Source organism: Diabrotica undecimpunctata, unplaced genomic scaffold (assembly GCF_040954645.1).
Source record: "Diabrotica undecimpunctata isolate CICGRU unplaced genomic scaffold, icDiaUnde3 ctg00000310.1, whole genome shotgun sequence".
In the NCBI taxonomy this organism is placed as follows: Eukaryota; Metazoa; Arthropoda; class Insecta; order Coleoptera; family Chrysomelidae; genus Diabrotica; species Diabrotica undecimpunctata.
In genome coordinates, this window is record NW_027311893.1 from 114040 (window position 1) to 139579 (window position 25540).

Genomic DNA, 25540 nt, shown 5'->3' on the forward strand with positions numbered 1-25540 from the left:
AGAAGAATATATGATAAATGTGAGTCAAATATTGATAGATCGCAGTTTGGCTTTCGGAAAGCACTTGGAACTAGAGAAACAATTTTCGCTCTCCAGGTGCTTATACAGCGGTGTAGAGACGTTGATAAGGACGTGTATTTGTGCTTTGTGGATTTTAGAAAAGCATTTGACAATGTCAATCATGACCAATTGATAGATATTCTGCGAAAGACAGGTATTGACGACAAGGACATTCGAATTGTGGCAAACCTATACTGGGGTCAAACAGCAAGAGCAAAAATTGGCAACGAACTCACTGAAAGTGTGCAGATCAAAAGAGGTGTCCGTCAGGGGTGTATATCATCCCCACTCCTATTCAATATTTATTCCGAAGAAATATTTAACAAATGTATGGAAAATGCAAATGAGGGCATAAAAATAAACGGCGAGTTAACAAACAATATAAGATATGCCGACGACACGGTGATCCTTGCCAGTACCATAGACGAATTATAGCAGGTAATGGAAAGAGTTTATTCAGTTAGTGAGGAATACGGCCTGAGCCTCAACTTCAAGAAGACAAAGTGGATGCTGATAAGCAGGAAGCAACAGCCTGCTCGACAGTTACGAATAAGTAACATACTAATTGACCATGTAGAATCTTATGTGTACCTTGGCACCAACGTAAATGCAAAATGGGAACAGGCCACAGAAATTAAGGCGAGAATAGACCGAGCTAGACCAGCATTTAACAATATGAAAAGGCTCCTCATAAGCAGGGATTTGTCTCTTCCCCTAAAACTACGTCTAGTTAAATGCTACATTTTTCCGATCTTACTGTATGGTGTGGAGGCCTGGACGCTGACGGAGACGCTCACGAGAAAACTAGAAGCATTAGAAATGTGGGTGTACCGACGCATTCTTCGTATATCCTGGACCGAACACGTCACCAACATAGAGGTAATCCAAAGAATCGGAAAGGAGAAAGAAATCGTGAATACAATTAAACAAATAAAGCTTGAATATCTAGGCCACATATTGAGACACGATAAGTACCGTCTACTGCAATTGATTGTCCAAGGAAAAATAGACAGTAAGCGAGGGCCAGGCAGGAGAAGACACTCGTGGCTCCAAAATCTGAGGAAGTGGTTTTGGCTCACATCGGTCGAACTATTCAGAAGCGCCGCAAACAAGATCAGAATTGCCATGTTAATAGCCAACGTTTGCAACGGACAGGGCACTTGAAGAAGAAGAAGTTGTTTGTGACGGCTCCAATTGTCGACTATGGTAAGATGCATTGTTTTAAACGACAACCGAATTTGGGTCAAAGTTTAATAAAATCTTTGAAAACCAATAATTTCTTGTTTTTTCTGAAATATGAAACCCTTCAGCATCTAATTCATTAATATATAGACTGCCTTATATATAGACTGGAACCAGAAAGCAGTAGTAAAGGTGAACGATATAGAAACAAATAATATACCGATTGAGAGAGGGGTTAGGCAAGGATGCGTCTTGTCTCTGACGCTTTTCAACGTTTATTCACAGGTCATATTCAGAAAAGCCTTATGGGAAAGAAAAGAGGGAATAAGAATTGGTGGAGAAATCATAAACACCATGAGATTTGCAGATGACACGGTAATTATGGCTGAGAGTATAGAAGAACTACAAACTTTACTAGATGCAATAAATAGTGAATGCATTCAAATGGGACTTGACATCAACACAGATAAGACCAAATTTATGATAGTATCAAGGAGTCCAATAAATAATGAACAACTAATTCTTGGTGGACAGCAAATAGAGATAGTGACAAAATATAAATATCTGGGAGCTTACATCAACACAGAATTAGATCCAGACCAAGAGATCCGGGTACGAATAGAAATGGCAAGGGCAGCGTTCTTAAAATTCAAACAATTGTTCCGTGACAAAAATCTGAATACTGCGCTGAGACTGAGGTTTGTTGAATGTTACGTCTGGTCGCAACTATTGTACGGGGTAGAAATATGGACACTAAAAGCGCAAATAGTTAAAAGATTGAATCCTTTAAACTTTGGATATACCGGAGAATGTTGAGAATTCCATGGACTGCCAGGTTCACCAATGAGGAAGTGCTGAGAAGGATGGGTCGAGACACAAAATAGTTGAGAACGATAAAAGTACGCAAGACTGCATACCTTGGACACATACTAAGAAATAATAAATATAGTCTTCTGCAGGTCATCATGCACGGTAGAGTCGATGGCAAAAAGGGAATAGGTAGAAAGAGGAAGTCATGGCTGCGAAATATTCGAGACTGGACAAACATGACTGTAGACGAATTATTCCACATTGCAAAAGACAGAGAAGCTTTTAAAAATGTGGTCGCCAACCTCCGTTAATGGGGACGGCATAGGAAGAAGAAGAATATGGTCACCGGGGGCGTAGAAGGATTTTAATATTACATAGTCTTAGAATATAAGATATAAGAGATATAGCAAACATAAAACATTGTATTAAGTAAGCAAGCAAAACATACTGCTGGACAAAAAAGTAAATTTAAAGAAGACCTAATGCACGTTCTTCACTGTAATGTTTAAAGAAAGGAAACTCTATGACAGTTAAGATATCCTGCTTCTAGTCAAGTTTAAGGCAAGGCCCAAAGGCCAGTCATGATTATAGAATTAATTTAGCAAATAATGAACTTAGAATTTCCTTATTTGGCAAAATACAAAAACTTACAATTCATTAATGGTTAAATGTATCCCTAAAATTGTTATTATGGTTTTTCTTAGTTTGATAACTTTAATTTTGTTAATGTAATCCTAGTTTGCTCTAGTTTCTATTTTTTGTATTTTGATGCTTTGTTGATATTTTGCCATTGGAAACCATTCTAAAAATATTGGTAGTTGTGCTTGAGAGTTCTAATTAAAAGAAATATAGCTGTCTAGACTTTTTGTTCAGTAGTAGATTCTAAATGAAAGTGGAGGTATGCATTCAAATAAAAAAGCACCATTGTGTAATTAACAGTCAAAAGTTTGGGCGTTTGCTACAAAGTACTCAAAAAATAATTTTTAACCAAAAATGGAAAGCTAGTCTTTATTTTGAAATAGAATGATATTTTCTGTGTAAACTTCTATTAATTGAAAAAGTTTGGTAAAAAATGATAAAACATTATGTAGAATTTGGATGTTTAAAAAACAAGCAGTAAAATATTTATTAGGTAATATGTACCTAAGAGCTTAAATAACTAACTACATGGAAACGTTTTTACAACATTCATTGTTGTATTATTGTATTGTTTTTATTAAACAATTATAGTTTTAAACATTTTTTTCATCGGATTTGTATCCAAAATTAAAGCAGTAGGTAAGAAAGATGCTACAAAAGTTTTTGTTTAAGGTATTTACCAAACAATATAACTCCTTAAAATAGAAAATAGGTTAAAGATGTAGAAAGATTATATCTGGATTAACTTTTTTTAAAATTAGGACGATTATTGTAAGATTTATGTCTAAATAAAGTATCCGAACGCGATGTTGAATATTTTCCAATTTCACAGTTCTGGTTGACTTTATTTTTTGCATGTTTAGAAAGTTACATTGGGTAAGTCTCTTTTTGCTTTTGGTAGTTTTCTTCAATATTGATGTCATAAACTTATTGAAGATATGGATAACGACAAAGAACAGGCTAGATTAAAATTGATTTAGGAAGTCCTAAGTAACGATGAAAATTATGGTAATAATAATGACGATGAACAAGGTGAGGTTGAGGGAAAGAAAATATAACAAAATGGAAAAAAAATATTGTCGACCGAAAATGTCAGAGCTCGTACTGTTAATATTATTCTACAATTACCGGGAGTAAAAAATTATGTAAAATCTAAAAAACGATATCTCGGAATGCTTATTTGATCAAATGCTGTCAGCTATAACCGACTATACAAACATAAAAATTAAAAATGACTCATCTAATTTTAACAGGAAGAGGGACGTAAAACCTACAAACATTTTTAAAATAATGGCGCTAATTGGTATTCTCTACCTTGCTGGACTAAGAAATGCCAATAATATGAACTTAAAAGATCTTTGGAAAAATGATGGCATGAGCATTGAAGCCTTTGGACTTATTATGATTAAAAAAACATTTCAATTCCTTATGAGATATGTCCGATTTGATGAGCAAGAATGAATTTAGTTAGACAAATTGGCTTTGTTGAGAGAACTTATGCATAAGTTCAATTTAAATCAGAAAAAATGATATCCTCATTCTTCATGTTTTATAATAGACGAAAATGTTTAAGCATTTCAGACAATATATTCCTTCAAAGACGAACAAATATGGAATTGAAATGTTCGCAATATATAATGTCAAATTATTTTATACCATTTAAAAGTGTATGTGGGTGGTAAACAACCAGATGGACCCTTCCCAATAGAAGACAGTATAAAAGCAGTTGTCGAGAGACTTTCTCAGCATATAAATGGCACCAACATAAATGTAACCGCAGACAACTGGTTCACTAGTATAGAGCTTGCAGGCAGCATAAAATCAAATAATTTGCCTTTATTAGGAACTATCCGCAAAAACAATAAACAGCTCCCTTTGCAATTTTCTATAAATTTAGGTCTTCATATCGGCTCCTCGATGTTTGGATTTGGTAATCAGACAGCAGTTGCTTCTTACATACCAAAGAATAATCATCATATTCTACTAATATTATCTACTATGCACTACGAAGATGACATTTACCCAACATCTGGAAAAACAATTTTTTCATATATAATCACACAAAAGGGGGCAAAATGGTACTTTTTATAGCATATTAAATTTGTCTTTTGTGGCTAAACGATTTTATAATTTACATCACAAAATGTATGTTCATATATGCACGTAGCAGACAGCTGTACCACAACCGTAGCTAAGACATCAGAGAATTGCGTGCCTAAGTTATATTCCAGAGAGCTATATAACTTTGGGATTACAGCCTTTTCACAGTATGAGCCCACTATGGGTTACACCGAGTACATTATCCCGAGTAGCGGGAATAAAATGGATACAGAATAAGACTCATAAATGTGCGACTCTTCAGCCCAGAGATAAAAATTCAAGTGAACCAGCGGAGAAAAAACCGCGGTGGATCTATTTCCCAAATATATCCAAATAACTGAAATCAGAGCCAACTTAAGTAAAGCTTGGATTATAGGCAAAATGCCTTTTTTGCCTATTTTGCCTATTATAATTGTTTTTTGCACTTTTTGCCTTTTTTCGTAAATTCCGCCTATTTGTGCCTTTTTTAAAATTTCATGGTACTACCCATGATATTATTCTATTACTAAACCATTCTATAATAAAATTTTGGGTCAATAATAAAATATCAATGGTTTGTTTATATAACAGATTTCTAGGAAAATGTACCTGATCGAGACTTGAGGGTTAACTATTTGGAAATCCCTAAGCTTTATTAGTTTATTATCAGTTGTACAGTCGGTTACTGTATCAGAGTTTAGTCACAAATTGCTATATCCTAGTTTAGTTTTGTTGCGTATACCAAAAAGCAAAGAACACGTTTTAAAACGTTTTAAACATTTGTGTGAAAAGATGACATCTAAATTAAGGCTATGGATCGCACCTTATTCGGAACTTCCTCTAGAAGGAGATGGAGCATTTTGTAAACCATGCGGCATATCGGTAACTTTTATTTTTTCTTTTTTTTTTCTCGTCCCACAACATAACTAAATTCTAAAGCGGTTTTAGAATTCTAATTTTTTTTTTTTAATTCTCAGATTTCAACTAGAAAAAAGTACTTTATTGACCAGCATTGTGGAACCCCACTTCATAAACGTAATTTGGAAAAATTAAATTCCTCTAAGTTAGTCCAAATATCTCTGCGGGATAGTTAAGGCAGTTCAAAAAAAAAGGAGGGAGATGCATTTAAATTTGATTTATGCCAGATGATGATTGCATCCAACATTCCTCTATATAAAGTTAATAACCCTAGTTTTAATTGCTTTTCCGAAAAATATCTTAATAAATCCTTACCGGACGAGAGTACATTGAGAAAACATACTGTGGAAAAATGTTATGTGGAGTGTATTTCAAAAATTAAGCGGGAGTTAGAGGCCAATTTTTTGTATATTATCGTGGATGAAACGACAGATGTATGTGGCAGGTATATAGCTAATTTAATGATTGGAATTTTGAACGAAAACTTTGCGAGAAAACCTTATTTAGTTGCCGTTAAAGAGTTGGAAAAAACAAACAATTTAACAATAAGTCGATTTATACAAGATAGTTTAACAAACCTCTTTTTACCCAACGCTATACCAGTGAATAAAATAGTTTTAATGCTTTCAGATGCTGCGGCATATATGTTAAAAGCTGATGTTAATTTAAAGATTTTTTATCCTAATTTAATTCATTGCACTTGTGTAGCCCACGGGGTAAATAGAATTGCTGAAGAAATAAGAAATCTGTTTCCGTTGGTAAATAATTTTATAAATTTTATGAAAAAAGTTTTTGTAAAGGCTCCGTTGAGGGTGCAAATATATAAAGAAAGACTTCTCGGTGTCCCTTTGCCACCTAAACCAGTAATTACAAGGTGGGGAACCTGGCTCGAAGCAGTTTTTTTTTACTTTGAACACTGCAATGAAATAGAATTAGTTATATCAGAATTTGATGATGATATTTCCGAAGCCATTCGAGAAGCAAAAAAAATATTAAAAAATCCCAAATTGAAACAGGAACTCGCTTATATCAATGACAATTATAAATTAATAGTTACCACAATTACCTTATTAGAAAAACAAGAGATAAATTTATGTGAGTCAGTAAAATTAATAGATAATTTAAAGACGAAAATTAAATCGGCACCTGGAAGTAACGGTCAATCAATTTTAAAAAAAAGTGAAATATGTTTTCGACAAGAATGGAGGTTTTTCGTTTTTATCTAATGTTTTTCGTTTTTATTTAAGTTTTGAATGGGACATTTTCCAAGGAATTTCAAATTATGCCAGATTTATTATCCGCTCTGAAATATGCTCCAATTACATCTGTCGATGTCGAACGTTCATTTTCAATGTACAAATTAATTTTAAGTGATCGAAGACATAGTTTTAAGACCGAAAATATTGAAAAACATTTAGTTGTTTCTATTAATGATAAAATTTTAAGTGGTTACAATGTTTAATTATTAATTTACAGTTATTTAGTTACTAGTTTATTTATACTAATGTTATGATTATGATGTGTAAATATACCTGCCTTAAGTTAATATTACGTTAATTCACTTTGTACAATAAATAATAAGTTATATTCCTTTATTGCCTATATTTTGCCTAAATGTTAATATTCCTGCCTTTTTAATAAAAATCTTTGCCTATATAGGCGCCTTTTTCTTCAATTTTTGTTGCCTATAAATCCGAGCTTTAGTTATAAGGCATCTTTCTCAGAACCTACTGTTGCTATGGGAGGGGGAGGGTTTGAAGCTAATTTGGTCGGCTTAGAACAAATAACTTCCAGAATAGAAAACAACATTTGAAATACGTACTTTTTGTATATTTATATACATATTTAAAGCATATTTCTTGCAAACGAAAATAAACTAATACAAATCAATATAAAATTAAATAGAGAATATTTATAACAATAGACATAACAAATTTTATTATTAGAATATATAAAAATATAATCTATAACCTAATCTTAACAAAGCTGTTTAGAATTTCTAACAGATTTTGAACTCCAATAATCGTCTTCTTCACACACTCAGAGAGATAAATAGAAGCAGCGTGTCTGAAAATATTTTAGTTTAATATATCTTGACGTCATAAAATTGGTCGTGTTTTGGGACTATGTTTTAATACAAATATTCATGTACTTTCTTTGTTTGTGTGGCATTGGGCCGATAATAGATTGTCAATAAACATTCTAATATCCGCTGGATACTGACCCGTATTCCCGGTGAAAACATTGGGTGTTTTTTTAAATAGCAAAGTCATGTTACTTTCTTATTTACTTTTCATTTTTTCTATGAACTGTGAAATTAGTGTGCATCGTTGAAGTCTGATTATGGTAGTTATATAATAGCTGGAGGAAATTAGCATCCTTTGAAATGTATAATATATTTGGATGAGTAAATCTATGAGATAAGAACAATAATATTAATAAAATCTCCCCAATATAAACAATCAATCTTGATATGTTCCAGAAATACGGATACAAGGAGTTTAATTCATTACAAACGTGATGAGTCATGAAATTCATTAAATCAAGATTACTTGATTTTGATTTATTACCATCCACGCCCTACTGTCTTGTAATAATATCTCAAAAGAGGGTACAGAAGACACAGGGAGAGACAGAATGGCAATTTATACCAAATATTCGTTGGTATATGAAAACCGTATAAGGTTGCTTTTGCGGTAATCAATAATATCGTAACGATACATATATATATATATATATATATATATATATATATATATATATATATATATATATATATATATATATATATATAATTTTAAGCAAACTAGCATTCCAGCTGCCAATCGTGAATCAGATGTTCACCTTAAAGGTCGTGGCAGATTATCGTGCACGTTGCGTTTCCAGCACATAGCGTTTAGTTTCCGAAAAATTATAATTTAAATTGTTTTAAAGGTCGTGGCATATTATCGTGCACGTTGCGTTTCCAGCACATAGCGTTTAGTTTCCGAAAAATATAATTTAAACGGTTTTAAATATGAACAACGCACACTGTCCGGAACATAGCGACACTTAACGTTTTCGTTCAGTATATTTGAAAACAATATTTTACTGATGCCGACGGCTACGTAACGAGTCGTAACCGGTTGGTAAGGATAATGTGAATTAGATGTCCGTCGTTTTCCCCTTGTTTATTTAGGTATTTGTTTGATTTTGATACAGAGTATTTAAAAAAATAATTTTCGAGGCTATTTTGTCATTTATGCATGTGTTTTTATTGCTTTGTGACAATTAATAACGGAAATGATAAACAATTAGGACTTTTGTACGGAAGTGATACCTCTTCTTTTTAAAAATACTTTTTGGTTTGATATGTATACGTACGTTAAATGTAATATTTTGTTTTTTAACTGAAGGTGAAATTAAATTTAAAACATATTTAAACTAAATCCTATTCATTCTAAAATATCCATAATATTTTTCATCGCCATCAATTAAATCTCTGTATAAATTCTAGTATTCACATTCCTTCTTTCTTTCTCTTAGCATTGAATGTACTTAAAACCTTCTTTTTGACACAGTTTTTCATTCCTCATCGTTAAGTAGAAGAGCAATTGCACATAATTTTTGTCGAGAAAAGCGAGATCATATCTTCACCGAACCAAACTGAAACGTTCTATATATGAAAGTATCTCTTTACTCATTTAATTATTGTAAAAGACGAGTCTTTTACAATATGCACTAAACATATTAAATATAACAAAAATTTTAATCCCTGTTTATAATGTATAATTAAGCTTTAATCACTGTTTAATTACTATAAACGGTAAACAAATTAGCAGACAGGAGTACGTCAAGTCTTTTGCGACGTTGCCGGTGTCTGCAGAATATCTGGGAACGTGCAAAAAAGTAAAAATAATAAAAAACTGTGCCTTTCGCATTGCAACAGTAATTCTTGTTATGGGTCGGACCACGCTGTCAGATACTAAGAACTTAATTAGTTAGGCAAAAAGCGTAGTTATTTTATAAAAAGAAGAATTATTTTTAATAAATTTAATTTTATTTTAGGCTAAGGAAAAGCCAATTTTAACCCATTAGCGCCCAAGTTTTTTTTTTTGAAAATCTTTACTTTTAGGGTTAATTAGATGAAAATGTTAATAATTTAATCCAAAAAAATAAGTTTTTCGGTTTCATGTCTTTTTTTAAAAAAATTACATGGTGTTACCATAATGGTAACGCTGGGCGCTTAAGGAATTTTTAGGATCGTTGAAATAAAAATTTTTTTTAAATATTTATTTGAGAATATTTTTATCGTCTGGTGTGGTATCCTATAAAACAATTAACACACAAACCGACGTTGCATTTTTGGCACATTGTTCGTCCAGATGTTGTACATCCTTCACCAGCACATCACCTTCTACTGCTTGGTGTAACGAAATGATCGATGCGATCAAAACGAAGATCTGGCAAGTTCTGTCTATGTAGAGTAGGTCTTCCTGTATATAAGGGAGGACTTTCATATATTTTGCGAGAAGAACTTGGGCCAATTCTCTCCTAAACGATAGCAAGGATATGTCTTTTTTATTTTTTTTTATATAAATGCCATGAATTATGGACTGCAACATCCAACAACCATGTTACAATTAGCCAGTACCATTTTTTACTGCGAATTGCTACTCGGTAGGTTGAAACACCTTGATCCATCAAGTCGGTACCCCCCATATTTTTATTGTATTCAGCAATACAGTGAGGCCGACTTACTTGAATATGGCGATTTTCTTCATGAGAAAATCTTTTTACCGTGCCCAATGCTGAACCACCACAACTCGTAGATGCCATTGTGACAACAGAGTTATCTTTCCATCGCACCAGTAAGATACCGCTGTTTTTTTCTATTGTATGTTGTGAATAGCCACGATTTCTTTTAGAAAACTCCTTCTTTGTTTCCAAGGGACAGCTAGATGGAATTCTGTTTTCTTTAATTGTTCCAATTGTGCCGTACCCCAAAAATCGTAGGTAACTAAATAAATTAAATCCTGAAAATAGGTTGTCAACGTGTAAATTGTAGTGTAAATCTGAGTGATTTATCTCTTCAAGCATTCGCACCAAAGGGGATGAACACTTGCCAAAAAGTTTATCGTATTGTTCATTTGAACGTGGATTTCTTCCTTGGTATAGGTCAAAGTTTACCAGATATCCAGTAGAAGTATTTAGCGACCACATTTTATAACCAAAGCGGATTGGTTTATTTCGTATAAATTGTTTACATTGATGGCGGCCATAATACTTTATCATAGACTCGTCATATGATAGATTTTTTGTTGGAACAAAATTTTCAAGACATTTTATTTTTACTCTGTCAATCAATGGTCGAATTTTCCATGCTTTGTCACTAATATTAGGCTTTGTATTATCTGCTAAATGCAAAAACCTTTGAATTTGCAGAAATCTATTTCGTCTCATTGAATTAGAAACTAAAGTGTTCTTTACATCATCATGAGTATCCCAATACATTCTCTTCGATGGTAATGGATTGTACCCCGATAGCAGGAGAATACCTATAAAACAACGTATTTCTCCAGATGTAATGCATGGGTCAGTTTGGTTTACAAATTGTGCATATCGTTGGGATTCTTCCGCTAAGTAGTTTACTGTCTCATCATCAAAAAATATACTGAACATATCAAGACATGATAGATTTTCATACCTAGAATCGAAATACTTCTTCTGGAAACGAAAAACTTGCAGACTGTAAGTCTCCTTGAACCCAAGCACAGTTTTTCATTAATACATCTTTTCTTTCATTTTGCCATAGTTGAAACGATGCTCTAGTTTCTCTTTCGGGTGTCTCCACTACTGCTTGTAACTGTAATAGAAATAAATTTTAAACCTAAGCAAATTAAAAAATTACTGGTTATACTTACATCTGTCTGCACTTCTTCATTGTCAGTACCGATCCTTTCGTTGCTAGAAAGTTGTATTTCTGCTTGCGCTCGTAGCTGCCTACCTGTAAAAATAAACAATTATAATATGTACGTATATCATTATTTGTACAACTAAGCACCTGTTAGGTTATTTATGAATCCACCTTCATCTTCATTCGCAGAATCCTCGTCTGTATCAGCACCATTTACATCTGGCGGTGTTATAAAAATATTATCGACTTGCTCAGCTAATTTTTCGTCACTGTAAACCATATCTAGCGCTTCTGCTAACGAAAATCCACGACTGAAAAAAAAAATTAAATTATGACTCCGTAAGCGCCCACCGCAACCATATGGTAACGGCGTACTTTGACTATTCCTACCAAATTCGCTACATTTAATTGTTGATAAAATACAATAATTTATAATAAGTTGGAGTATAATAAACTTAGTTTTTTTTAAATATGCAAATATAGTTACTAGAAGACTGTCAAAAATTACTTACGCAAAACGGACGTCCATCTTTTTCTATAAACTCAAACCACACTGTCATATGATTATCTCTCGACGGTTGAGAGAAGATTAAAATACGAATCCGTTACGTTTTATGGGTGCCTGAAGTATTCCTAGAAACGATAGTTTTCAAAATATGTCGTTGACTAGTTCCATGGGCGTACCGCAGAATTTTTAAAAATCATGTGTTTTACGTTACCATATAGTAACGGTGGGCGCTAATGGGTTAACATTAAAACAAAAGAAAAATAGACTAAGATGGTCAAAAGAGCATAAAGATTGGACTTAGTCGCAATAGGATTCAATACAATGGAGTGATGAGACCAGATTTGAAGTGTGTGTGGGAGACAGAATGAGTTGCGTCTTTCTCAGGAAAAATGAAGCTTTCCATCGCGACTGTCTGAAGAGAAAAGTCAAATTTCCTGCATTTGTCATGATCTAGGGTAGCATGTCGTCTAAAGGTGTGGGAAAGTTATATTTTATCGATGGAATTGTAAATACAAACAAATATTTGAATATTTTGTCTTCCAACAGAATGGTGCAGGTTGTCATACCTCAAAAAAGAGTTTATCATGGATTGAAGACCATGGCATAGTACTTCTGGAATGAGTTTTTAACAGTCCCGACCTGTCCCCTACAGAGTTTGTGGAGCGAAATGAAAAAAGCTTTGAGAAAACATCCTGTCGGGTCCGTCAACGGATTCAAGGAAAAAATGGTAAGAAATATGGAATTCGCTTACATTAGAATTTTGTCAAAACTTTGTAAAACTATGCCTCGAAGAATTGTGGGTGTCACTAAAAATAAAGGGGATGTAACTCAGTGGTAAACATTCACATTTTTTTTTTGTAATATTACATATTCTATGCATTCTTTTAAATTTATTATTATTCTGTTTACTTAATAGTTTTCATTAGGTTATAAAATATTTTCTATAATTAGGAAATTCAAAAATGTATGATCAATAAAACTTCTAAAATTTACGCTACAATTTTATTTTTGTTCTCTTAAATTTAATTTTCTGTTCAATAACTTTGAGCCAACTGATATGGGAAGGGGCTCGTATATATTATATATTATAATATATCTGTATACTTCAGTATAGTTGCTTTAATATTCATATTCATACTAATCTGAACTGTCTCTTGTCTCATTTTGAGTGTCAAGTTTAAGTAGGTAATTATCTTTGATTTGTCGAAGTAACTTATTTCAAGTTTATAGGAAACTTAATACTTTCTCAAGTAGCGCTTATGTTATAAACAGCAAGTATAGTTGATGTATTATATAGGTAATTGACCCAATACGAATATTAATTGCTTGATTATAGATCCGTATACTTTACCCACTTTGTTCAAATAATTTATTATATTATATTATATTATATATATATATATATATATATATATATATATATATATATATATATATATATATATATATATTATAATCCTTTCATCGTTTTACAGAAAACAAAAATGATTCAATGGTTTTCAATTAGATTTTGTTTTTAAAAATATGATGCTTTGCCCCCGATCTTATCTAAAAACGCCTACAAAGAATAGTGCGTTCAATAATGTCAAAAGGAAATGCCACATAGAATTCCTATTTTTATTTTAACAAACTCAAGTAACATTCTGACAATGCAAAGTGAGAAGTGAGCCAACTTTTCATTTATCTGACCGACCATCAAAGTATAGTGTGAGTGTGCCGCTGCAGTTGTGTGAAGTGGCGTGGTGTGTTATAACCATCAAGCTGTCTAATATATGCCAGAACATGCACTTACAACGAAACCGAGCACACAGAACGAACAATTTTGTAGTTTTTCATTTATCTCGAATTTGTTATCGTCAGCTGGAGTATTGTTGTTATAAGGGCATTGCTATTATGCAGGAGCGGGTGAATTTTTCTTTTATCTCTTAGCTAGGTGATTACATAGTAGCTGGTTTTTTATTTAAAACTTTTAAAGTTTTGAATACTTATTTGAAATTATAAAAATATCGAGTTTTTACTAATGGCGTTATTCAAAAAAATTATTTTATTATAAAACAACGATTATTTCATTCTCGGGATTGCCAGGTAATTCTGTGATAAAAAATATATCTAATACAGGTTTATTAGATGTCACTATGAATGGAGGTATTAAATATTATTTCTGCAGATACTTTATAAATTTTTAGGGTTTTAAAATGCTAATTGCAAAACTCCCAAGCCCGAAATAGCTTTGTAAAACTGAGGGGACCTCTTCGCAATCCACATCTTGATATAAATAGTCTAAGGTACAGCGCTTACGAAGCAACTGTTTTAAGAAAACGATTCAAATCTAAGTACACTTCCCGTCATATAAAACTGGTACACTTTTTTTTCCCAATGTAAACCTGTGTTCAGACTGGATACAATGATCCGTGAATCAATTCGTTGTTGCCATCACAGATAACGGAATTGCACAAAATCTAAATATAAAAAATAACGTTCAAAAATGTATAATGTTTTTAGATAGGTATTATTTTTATCATTAACAACAAAAAACTGTATCTAATAAATTTAATAACCAAAGATAGGGTTGAGCTAATATCCAAAATGTTTGAAGGGAACATTGGAATGCATCTACTGTAATTTTATACTTCAATTACCTACCGAACACGAACTGTATTTTGTGTCAATAAGATTAGTAACAGGCAAACTACCAAGATTAAATTATTATTTATTACAATAACAATAAATGTGAAAAATTAACATTATACTTTATCCTATGTATTATAAACTATCCAAATCCAATATCTCACTGTGATGTTTTATTATAATAATTTAAAGTCATGTTTAGATTGATTTATCTATCATTATTTTTGAATTGAAACATTTTCATAAATTATAATAAAACACAAATTAATATGTGGGTACTTAATTGAGATTATGGAAAATTACAATAGTGATAGGAGAATATTTTAGGATGCATGTTTAAATAAATGTGACTGACTGATAGAGAATGCTCGATAATGTTTTAGTTTTTAGTATACTCAAAACTGGCGGTCTGTCGCACAGCCCTGCTTTCAGCTGGTTTCATATAATATTTTCGTTGAACTGGCAACAGTGCCCTAGAAATTAGAATGACACATGTGACAAGATCAACGTACACAACTTAAAAAACACGATTTTTGGTTATAAGAGTTGTAACAGTTTTTTATGACGCGAACGGTACATTTACAATCCGGTAACAACCAGTTTACAGCCAAAATAAAACTTTTTCCGCCTACGGAGCGACTGGTTTTGGATCAGTTTTATTATAATACAAAATTAAATGTGGTAAAATTGTCGGTATAAAAAAGATCAATTTCAAAAATTATTAACTTTAAAAATAGTTATTTATTTTTTCGAGAAAAAAAACGAACGAAAAACCACGGCAGTGGCTTTAGTCAGAAGCATTTGTCGGCTATGGTAGATATGTGAGCAAACTTCATCATGTTTAGATTTTTCGATAAATTTGCTTAAAATTTCATAAGTTATTCGATATTCTGAAAAATAAATGGATTCATATTTTTTTGTAATAGCCTTTTTATTTTTACCTATATCGAACTGACAATGAATTGTAATGTCTACATAAAATGGAAAGAAAATCTTAAAATATAAATACCCGTAATTTTTGTCAAATGTTTAGTAAACATAAATTCTTTATACTATTAAAATAATCTTAAGAAAATGTTTTGACCATTCTTAAATTTTTGTATAATTTGACTCATCTTAAAATGTTTTTATCCTAAATAAATACCCAGGTACTAACGCTACACCACAAATTTCAACGCAATTGAAACCACGGGAAGAGTTTCGCAGTAAAATCGATTTTAGACTGATTGGAAACCAGAAACCAGATCACCTCGTAGGTGAACACGCGGGCTTTTGCGCTAATGGGATCATAAAACTGACAAAACAGTTGCGAGCGCGATCGATTCTAAGCCATAGTTTTAAAACAGTTATGTTGTGCTGGCCCGAAGGTTTAACAATTGATGCATATATTCAGGTTTACTGCAAGAAGTAGAGACCTTGGCCATAAAACAAAGAAGACTCCCTTTAAAAGCCTTTGAAACGTGGCTCTATCAACGTATTCTTAAAATATCATGTGTATTGAAATAATTAACCCTTAAGTATTAACTAAAAATCTTACTATACAACATAATATAAATAATTTATAATAATATAAATTCTTAAATATTAATAGCATGAGTTAAACAGATTGTTGTCCAAAGGCAATGAATGCTGTACATAAATAAGCATAAACAAACTGACATTGGAAAGTCAAGGGTACTTGGTATAAAGAAATATAAATACAAATACAGTATTAGGAGTACTGTTATGATCAGGGTATTGCTTCACAAACGTCTGCGTTGGTTAGTATTGTTGTATTTACAAATACGTTTGTTCACCATGCGTAAATATAAACAAAATCATTATACAAATATTGTGAATTAAAACTGCAGTTTTAATATAAAGTTATTACAAGCATCAATATCATCATCATTCCATTACAACATAGCGATCGTGGGAACGAAAGGACAAGAACCAATCACAAGGGACAAGGTGATGAAGAGAGAAGAAAAATAAAAATATTGATCAACAACTGGAAATGGAGGCGGAAAATCGAGGGCCTACACATTGGAAAAATCTTGAACCCACCGAATCCAGGACCCATGAATGGAAGATGGAAGACACAAGTGATAGTATGTGTGTAAGAATTTAGTTTATTTTTAAGAATTGGTACTATCTGTACTATCAAATATTATGATACATTATTATTGATTTTTTTATGTTCAATTTTTTTAATAGTGACTTAAATATTAGTATTATTTTGGTAAATGGAACTTACATGATTTTTTTGAATATATAATAATTGTATATTTAAAAAATAATGTTGGGAAAAGAAATTATTATACAAAATCCACAAGGAATCTACGTTCCTGTAGTTGGCTGTATACTATATATTAAAAAATGTATTAAAATCCTTTGTAAAAGGTATATATTTAAAAACCCAAACAGCCTATGTTAGACAAAACGTTTTCGGAATCCATAATTCCATCATCAGTATCTAGGAGTACATGAATGTAGCCACTAAATATATTTGTAAAAACCCGTTAAAAAATAATTAGTTACATTTGGTTTACAGTATTTCTTATAAAATTATTATAAGGTTGCTTCCATAAAGTCCTCGTAGACACACCGTCTCAGGACTAGCAACTTCAACGTGGAGTCATATGTCGCCATGTTACCTAATCCAACGGTAACTTTAAGATCTTAATATTTTATAGGAAATACTGTAAACCAAATGTAACTAGTTATTTTTTAACAGGTTTTTACCCATATATTTAGTGGCTACATTCATGTACTCTAGACACTGATGATGGAATGATGGATTCCGAAAACGTTTTGTTTAACATATCCCGTTGGGGTTTTTAAATATATACCTTTTACAAAGGATTTAAATAAATTTTTTATTATACAAAATATTATATAGATTAGACAAATAACTATATAAGAGGACTGAATTATAATAAAAATGGAGACAATAAAACAGTATCAGAAACCCACTACTCTTGTCATAGTTAGAAAGCCACTAAATAACTTCCAGAAGCTTGGAAGCTTATAAACTACCCTTTCTGTCTTCTGAAGATAAGTGTGTCTCGTTATGGATGAGCAGATGGATCAAAACATGATATAAAGGTTGCAAAAATATGGAAGAATTAGAAACGTATATAAACTATTCATTCTGTTCTATGAAGTTAACTGTGTCTCGTTAAGAAGGGGCATGCAAATCAAAGCAAAATTTAAGAAATGAAGTTTGCGGAAAACTACCTACCGATTTTAACCACTTTGATCTGGCTTAAATGTTGGCTTATGGAGACTAGAGGAATTAAAAAATAAAAGATATACATGAATTATATTATTTCTAAAAAGTGCACTGTGTAGTACTAAAAGTAGTATTAAAAAATGTAGAAATATTTATTTGCGAATGAAGAAATAAAAAAGGAGATCAAATTAGCTAAAGAAAAATGGATGAGAGAAAGGTGCGACGAAATGGAGGATGTAATATCTAAACACGACTTATTTAATATGCACAAAAAAACTAAAAGAAATTGTTAACACATTTAAAAAAACGAGTTCCCTCTGTACTCGTTGACAATAATAACAAATTTATTGTAAATGAGCACGAAATAAGAAAAGAATGGCAGGTGTATATATCAGAGTTGTTTGAAGAGGACAGGAATAATATTGCTGAATTCTACCAAAACTGTACTGACGGCCCAGAAATTATGAAATGCGAGGTAGAACACGCTACAAATAATACTAAAATTAGAAAAGCTTGTGGTCCAGATGATACACCAACTGAGTTGCTGAAAATAATAGAGGATGATAACATAAAAGTAGTAGTAAGACTTTTTAATTCAATATATAACACAGGAGTGATTCCCACAGATTGGCTTATATCCATCTTTGTCGCAATACCTAAAAAACACAATGCGAGAAAATGCTCAGAATATCGACTAATTAGCCTAATGAGCCACACTCCTAAAATTTTCCTAAGAATACTTCACAACAGAATTAAACGCCAATGCGAAGAAGATATCGAAGATACCCAATTTGATTTAAGAAATGCTATGGGAACCAGAGAGGCACTTTTTGCGCTTAACATCCTATTACAAAAATGCTGTAACCAAAGAAAAGATGTATTTGCACGTTTCGTAGACTTCCAAAAGGCATTCGATAAAGTACAGCATGTAAAATTAATGTAAATACTGAAAAATATCAGTAGATGACAAGGATATTCGTATCATTAAAAATTTTTACTGGAATCAAACTGCTATCGTAAAAATAGGTGATAAGTACGCCGATGAAATCTCCATACAACGAGGATTCAGACAAAGTTGCATTTTATCGCCAACATTGTTCAATGTTTACACGGACCAATTATTTAAAAAGGCACTTAAGAGATAACCATGTGGAATAAAAATCAACGGGGAACTACTTAATGTCATTAGATATGCAGAGGATAGGGTAATTCTGTCAGATAATATCGAAGGTCTTCAAATTCTGCTTGATTGTATTTACGAGATAGGAGAGGAAATGGGCATTAAAATAAAGTCAAACAAAACCAAATTTTTAGTGTTTAGTTGTGACCCACATCCCGATGCAAAACTTTAATTAAACGGACTTCAAGTTGAGAAAGTTTACAAAATGACAGATTTGGGAAGTGTGATAATGGACCAACTAGACAGACATAGAAATAAAAAGTAGAATAACAATGACTAAAACTATTTTTATGAAAAGTCATTCCTTTGCAATAATCGTTTAGAACTAAGAGAAAAATGGTTAAGTGCTATATTTGATCCGTACTTTTGTATAGTGCAGAAGTGTGGACGTTGAAAGTATCGATCATGAAAAAAATTCAAGCATTGGAAATGTGGGTTCATAGATGAATGCTGAAGATGCCTTAGACAGCAAGGAAAACTAATGAAGAAGTACTAAGGAGCGTCAACAAAGATAGAGAACTGCTAAAGACTGTTAAACATCGAAAAATGTCTTATCTGGAACATATACTAAGGGGAAGTCGATATAAAATTTTAAAACTGATCCTTAAAGGCAAAATAGAGGGCCGTAGATGTGTAGGAAGAAAACAAGTTTCTTGGTTAAAAAACATTCGTGAATGGACTCAGATATCAAATGCAGGACAATTATTCCATATTGCAGAAGATCGAGAAGCCTTCGCAATGGCGATCGCCAAAGTCGGATAATACTGATATGGCACGTGAAGAAGAAGAAGATGTATTTGTGAAGTACATAAAATAATAACAGGTGAGGATAAACAACAAAAATTAATAGAAATATCGCCCTATTGGTGAATAAATGAAAGTATATGAAGAAATATAAAACGCCACATCAAATTTGTACTTAAAGGCAAGTAAAAAATCAAAGTAGCAATCATAGAAATAATGTAATAGTTAGAATGCCCGTCGGCTAAAAAGTTTATTATAGATAATCTCTCCAAACTTTGTGTATCGCTTTATTATGCCGAGTCTGACACGGTTTCCCTGTCCGTTTTTTTTTATTCTGGGGCATTTTTCTTTAAATTTCACCCGTCAGGCAGAAAAATCGGAAAATAAGTTCCGTCGGACAATATGTTTTTTTAAATACATAGCTTAAAATTCTAATAAATACACGAAAATAAAAATGTCTGATAATAAATATAGGTCGTTCATCGTATCTGATGACTCGAACATGTTAAAAAAACGATTGTGACGAAATTCATAGATAACCAGCTAATTTATTTTAGGATACTTTTATTAACAGTAGCAAAAACAACTTTTCATATTGTCTGACGGAATTTGTTTTCCGATTTTTCTGTCTGATGAGTAAAATATTTCGGGAAAATTAGAGGAAAAATGCCCAAGAATTAAAAAAAGTCGCAGAGGAAGTCCGTGCCAGACTGGGCCTAATAAAGCGATACTCAAAGTTTGGACGAAGTATCTATTACAAACTTTTTTGCCGACACTAACTTAAAATTATAAACTGTAAATCGTAAATGTCAGATTTACAGAGAGATCTGAAGTAAATAATTAATCCAAGTAAAGTGTAAATATAAATGGCAAATGTAGGTTAGATCTTCAAGAAACATAAATGAAGTTCAAAAGAATAGACACTATCCTCATAATAAGTGAATTAGTTAATGAAAGACAGACTTTAAAAAGCAAATGGCTAGATAATTAAGTTACTATAATTAGACTTTGTAAAATTTCGAAAAGTTTTCATAAAGTTCGTGAATTAAAAATGCAGTTTTAATATAAAGTTATTACCAGCATCGTTATCAACCTTTCCAATATCACACATAGACCACAAGAGTGCGCAACTAAAAGTTACTGCGAAAAGTTATACAGTGACGGAGAAGTTACCTTAAGAATCAAATTAAGAAAAACAGATGAAGAGTATCTAAGCGATCTATCGTATAATCAAAATACTTATCTTCTAAACAGGCACATGTTTATATAGATGAAGAAATTAGTAAATTAAAAATTATATTTAATGGAGTCCGGCAGGGAACAGTCTTAGGACCTATACATGAAAAAAGATAATATTAAACTTTAACATGTCCATCAAACTAGGTATTCAAACGAATAATGCAATTTTACATAAATTTAATAAATTCATACTCTAGACATATGTGGGTTACATAGGAACGGAGTTATACAATTGTCCACCGCGGAATTTAAAACAAATTAAAAATTATAAAAAGACATAAGACATAAAGACACAAAAAAAAACATAGATATAAATATGAAATTAATTAATGGATTGGAAAAAACAACACATTTCTATGAAAAACTGATTATTGGATAATAGTAATACATAATAAATATCTAAATAGACTTTTATTACCAGCAACAACATTTCTTAAATTTACTGCAGTTAATATCATGTACTCACATTTGTGTATAGTTCATCCCAAACCCTTTTTTCAGTGCGTCATAGTTGATCGAATTCTCTCTAACACATTAAGCTAGAAGTGACAGAAAAAAACGTGAGTCTGTGATTATTATACATAGAACTTAGAAAATTATTTATCGTAAAGCTAATTCTACTTACGGATGTATAATTGGTTGGAGTTTAGAATACGCTAAATAAATATCCAATCAATGATGCGCATAAATATAATTTGACGCAGATTGTCTCGATCGTGACAGTACTTTCACAATGTCAACTGATAAAATGATAACTGTCATTCCAGGTTAGTATTATCAGATATTTTACAGTGAAAATTTAATTTTGTATTTATTGTCATAAAAATATTTTAATTATTCCGAGATATATCGAGAAAGAACAAAGACTAATATTAAAATTAATAAATTATTTTCAATTAGAAAAAGAGAGATTGCGAGCCTGCAACTGTCAAATTTAACTAAAATGTCATGCAATAATTCTCGACATTCTTAAAATCCATGAAAGAAGGGTTTGGGACAGACTGTACTCACATTTGTATCATAAGCATTATTAAAATTAAAATTAATGTACGTTTGTAAGTACGCATATGTAACTTACTATTTATATTTATACATTTGTCAATTATCTTTTTGTTTAAATACATATATATTTTTAAGTCTCATGCACAAGCGATGCTACCTTTATGGTAGCTCTACTATAGTGAGTTTTTATGTTTATTTACTATTTAGTATGGTTTTTGTTTCTTGTAATCTATATTATAATGTAAGCTTCCTAAATAAACATTAATATTATCCCAGATTTAGCCATACGGCTCACACTGCATCTAAAGAGAACATTCACTCATCCCAGATACCGACGGTATCAAAAGGATAAAGCTCTAGTGGGACTCTTTGCATGTTATGGAGTCCTAGGTGACTTGGTGTACTGAAGTATCTCCCAAAAATTTTTGTACACATCTGGATGTCGCGAGGAGTACAGCTTTCTGCATAGTCTTATAGAGATGTTCATTCAAACCCAGCTTTTTTAAGTTTTATAGGAGGTTCTGTGGAATGAAGCTAGTAGTAGAAAGAATAATAGGTAATGTCTCCATTCTCCTTTTTGTCTTCTTGTTTGAGTTTCCAGATCTCTACACTTGGTGATCTTTTCGTTGTATTTAACAAGCAAATTGTTGTTGTTAGGTATCGCCACATCGATTAGTGTTGTTTTTCTCGCTAGTTTATTAACTAGTACGAGATCTGGTCTATTATGTGCTATTGTTTAGTCTTTGAGCACAGTGCGATTATCATATAGCTTGTAGCTGTCATTCTCTATTATTATTATTATTATATTATCAAAATACTATTTCACGATTAATACTACAGGGTCAAATAGATGGAAAAAGAGAATTAAGTAAACTCTCATGGTGACATTAGGTAACATTAGCACTCTTAGCATTAGAAACGACAGCATTAGGCTTCACAAAATAAATCAGAACATCTAAGCACAGGCATAGTTTGCTATTGTAATCTCTAACATCTATTAATGAGGATGGCACCCGCAGAAGAAGAAGAAATTCCCTTAGAAGCTAAAAACCATATTATTATCTTTATCTTTAATGCTATACTGGCTTTCTTATTTGCATTCCTTCATATGTTTTTCTCTTAAATCATAGCAATGCTTCTGGATGTCTGAATGCCTTATACTAATATTATATTTAACACGATTTTGCCTAAAATCAAACCAAAGTACAGTATTACATTATTTTATACAAACCAGTATTCTTACAAAGTAACGACTGGACAGGAAGGCAAAAAAAAAATTGTGTAATTTTTCTTTAAAGTTGATAATTTTTAAGTAATATGCGATTTACGAAAACTTATATGTAAATTATTATTTTTGGCGTTGCCAACTGCCTAAATTGAAGTTCAAACACTATTTTTTAAGATTCTAAAGAGTAATAATGGCTTTATAACTACTAACTTCTTCTTCTTTTTATGTAGACATGACTGTTTTTCAATGTGCCTCCAGTAAGTTGTCGTTGCATCGTTTTCGTGGTCTTCCTACTGATCGTCTTCCTTTTGGGGAGCCGTCATTTGTTGTTTTTACTACTCTGTTTGTTTTCATTTGGCTTATACGGCAGTTTTATTCTACTCTTTTATCTCTTAGGCAGTGATTGATGTTCTCCACCTTGCATATACGTCATTATATCTGTACTTCCAGCTCTGTCTCATAGTGTCTTACCATCAATTTTTTTAAGTGTTTTCATCTCTGCTCTCTCTATAATATCCTTTTTGTCTTCTTTGTGTCAGGTCGTGTTTCTGCCGTGTATGACATTATTGGTCTGATGGCTAGTTTGTAAATTCTATATTTCATTTCTTTCCCAATATTTTTGTTTCTTCATATTGTTTTATTCATTTAACCTGCGGCTCTGTTTGCTCTATTCACTTGATCTTCCATTTATGTTTCGAGCTTTTCGTAGTTAGAAAATGTGATGCGTAGATATTTAAAATCCATCACTTGTTCTATCATCTGACTTTCCAGATCCAATTTACATCTTAGTAAATTTGCTGTTATAGATATGCATTTTGTCTTTTTTGGGTAAATTAACATGTTAAATTTTCTGGGGGGTATATTAAATTAGTGTAGCATATGTTGTAAATCATCTTCACTTTGAGAGAGTAGTATTATGTCGTCTGCATAACAGATTATTTTAAGCTGTTTTCCTCCCATTTGGTATTCTTTCTTAGTTCTTACTTATTTTATTATTTTATTCATAATAAGGTTGAACAATAGGAGACTCAGGGAATCTCCCTGACTTATCCCATTGCCAGCTTCAAAAGGGTCAGTTAGTTCTTTTTCTACTTTTACTTTAATTGTGTTGTTTTGGTAGATATTTTCGATCGTTTTGATTTTTCCTACTATGCTATTATCAGAATACTATCCTGTACAATACTAACAAATACCTGTAGCATATATTATAGAAAACCTATATCATAAATGTCCGGGGATTAACGTGTTAAATTACGTTTGATCAAATAAGCAAATAAATCTTTTCGTTTTTGTAGATCTGTGAAATGTACAAATATTAAATTTAAAATTTTAGGGTAATTTTTTTAATAACCTTATTATTTTTAGTAATTTAAAAATAGTGGGTATCTTTTATGACATTTTCTTGTATTGCGTAAACGGATATCCTACTTATGCTTGTTTAAATTCATAGGTGCGCCTATGCCCAAATTGCCGGCACTTAACCACAAGTGTTGTAAATTGATTATTTTTATAAAAGAACTAGTCTATTTACCAGAGATAATGACCATGAATTGATGATGCATGCTATTAAAAATGTCAGAGATAAGTTTTATGCCCATATTGTCCAAAGTTTACGGTTATGTATTTAGTTGGTTAATGTGTTAGTTTTGAAGGCCGGTTGGTTTATATTCAATCATAAAAAATATCTGTGAAGGGTGTGAGAGCTGAAAACCTAACGCTCACTTTGTTCTTTTTTAGTTAATTTTAGTTTGTAATTTATTAAATATTAAAACAACTTTGGTGACATACATTTAACAGGAAGTATAGAAAAAATAAAGATAAACTAAAAATAAGCAAAGTGGGAATTTTAAGCTTGTTCTTTACGTTGTTTATTGGTTTTAGTATGTTGTTCTGTTCATGTTGTACCTACTCTGACGTGATGCATTTTCAACAATATAAGTTAACGTTCAATTACCGTTATTTTTTTTAGATAATCTGTCTATACAGATCACGACATTGTTTTATTGACCATACAACACAATGGCAATCGCTGTGACATATTACACGTTTCCACCTCTATATTCATTTCACAGTAGGTACGAATTGTCGTAATTGTTACATTGACATTAAAAATTTCAAACGAAGTTCTAAAAGAATAAATAAATAATTAATAAAATACCTGTTACGTTGTATACCGTCCAAGAAAAACTGCATCTTGTAACGTGGTACTTTCA